The sequence below is a fragment of the Sciurus carolinensis genome, chromosome 1 (assembly GCF_902686445.1).
Source record: "Sciurus carolinensis chromosome 1, mSciCar1.2, whole genome shotgun sequence".
NCBI lineage: Eukaryota > Metazoa > Chordata > Mammalia > Rodentia > Sciuridae > Sciurus > Sciurus carolinensis.
In genome coordinates, this window is record NC_062213.1 from 39,642,605 (window position 1) to 39,644,757 (window position 2,153).

The 2,153-nt window shown below is 39.8% G+C and overlaps 1 non-coding gene across 1 annotated transcript; it reads left to right on the top strand.

The window, feature by feature from the left end:
* The first annotated feature begins 1,763 nt into the window (after window positions 1-1,763).
* Window positions 1,764-1,870, top strand: LOC124968380 (U6 spliceosomal RNA). Its single transcript, XR_007105697.1, has one exon. It is a non-coding gene; the product is annotated as a U6 spliceosomal RNA (small nuclear RNA).
* Window positions 1,871-2,153: the final 283 nt, after the last annotated feature.

Consider the following 2,153-nt stretch of genomic DNA (forward strand, 5'->3'; position numbering starts at 1 on the left):
GGTTGTCCTTGGCTCCTTATTGGTTTGTGACTTTTCCTTCTGACTTCATTTGATATGCCTAGGGCATAAGTTTTAACTCCTAATGGGTCATTCAGTGTTCCTTCTTCAGCAGTTTGAACAAAGGACTAGGACATCTCTCTGATGAATACACCACAGGGAATCTCAACTTTGTGTGCATCCACAAAGCAGGGATCCTAATTAGAATAAGACATATTCCGTGTTTGTATAAATACATAAAAATAGATTCTACCATCATGTATAGCTAAAAAGAACAAATCAAAATTTAAAAAAAAAGAAAAGAAAGAGATATCTCTGAGCTGAGCTGGACTCCTTTTTGTTGTTGTTGTTGTTACTGGAGACTGAACCCCTGGGTTGCTTAACCACTGAGCAATATCCCCAGCCATTTTTATATGTTATTTTGAGACAGGATCTTGCTGAATTGCTTAAGGCCTCACCAAGTTGCTGAGGCTGGTCTCAAACTTCCAATCCTCCTGCCTCGGCCTCCTAAGCTGCTGGGATTACAGGTGTGCACCATACAGACCCAGCACTGAGCTGGACTCTCAAGTGGAGGAAATGTTACCACTCGTGGTCAGGAGCATTGCCATTTTTTGCCTTAAGAATTGGGCAGCTCCACCATCTTTAGGGAGAGAGGAATGGAGAGGTCACGAGGAGAGAGCAAAACCAAGAGAGGCAGTGAAATGCCCGGATCCAGTACCTTCTGAGAACAGGCAGGATTCCATCCTGACATGGGTTTCTTTAGGCGTTTCAGTGTATTTCAGATAACTTCTCCTCTTTATCAATCTTAAATCGATATTTAGACTTCAATAATAGAGAAGAGTTTTAGGATTTCCTTGCAAATGTTTTATCCCAAGAGAGTGATTTAAGGAGTTTAGGTTCCCTTTTTATAATATGCTATGTTCTAAAGTACAAATTTAATCCATAAATACTATAGTGGATATTAAAGCCTGAACCCCTATCAAAACCAAATGAATGTGAATTGTTTTGTGATTTTCAAACAGAATCGTTAACCCTCAGAAACACTTCGAGACCTTTTTTTTTTTTTAATTTTTTTTTGAGACACGGGTCTTCCTATGCCCAGACTAACCTCAAACTCCTGGATTCAAATGATCTTCCTGCTTTGGCTTTCCGAGTATCTGGGACTATAGGCATACAACATTACACCCACCTTGGAGGACTTTTTAAAAAATATGGATTCTGGATTCCCTTCTCCCTTCTAGCTATGGAAGGAGAACAGTGGAAGATAAGAAGGAGATAATTAAAAAAAAAAAAAAGGAGATAAATTTGTATTTTCAAAGAGTCTTCTATGCTAGTGGTCTTCCAACTGGAGTTTGTGTAAGGGTGCTTGGGTAGGTTTGAGAGGTTCAATTTTAGACATTCGACTTTCTTGTAATCTTTTCTCTAGAAGTTCTGCCTTAGCAGCCTTATCGTTTGCTGGCGTTCACAAAGTTCTTCTCTTAATTTATAAAGACAGACTCTAGTCGCCATCGCAAATCATGCTGGCCTTGGGTATGAAATCCTCCCGGACGCTACAGAGGTTTCCTGTGATGATGAATAACTACAAGGCCCTACAAGCCTATAGTTCTGAGCATGAAACCAGCATTAGAAATAATTATACTGGTCAGTCTTGGTATATTTGACAGAGTGTGGTGGTAGAGGTGATGACAGTTTTTGCTTAACACCTTCCTTTTCTGAGCACTCCTTGTCCTTGTTGCTCCAGATAAGCTGCTCTTAAACATGCCTTAGTGCTCATGTTAGCAGCACATATTCTAAAACTGAAATGATATAGAGAGGATTAGCATGACCTCTGTCCAAGAACGACAGATAGATTTGTGAAGCATTCCAGATTTTAAAATTAAAAAAATAAAATAAAAAAACGCATATCATATAGGGAATAAACAAAGAGGGCTTTGATATGGAATAGTGCCCATATATTATTTATTTATTGTAGTACTGGGGATTGAACCCAGGGATGCTGCGTGATGTCATCAGCATTTTTGTTGCTGTGACCAAGAGACCTGACAAAAGCAATTAGAGGAAAACTTTATTTGGGGGCTCACAGTTTTAGAGGTCTCAGTCCATGTACGGCCAGCTCCATTCCTTGGGGTGTGAGGTAAGGCAGAACATGATGGCAG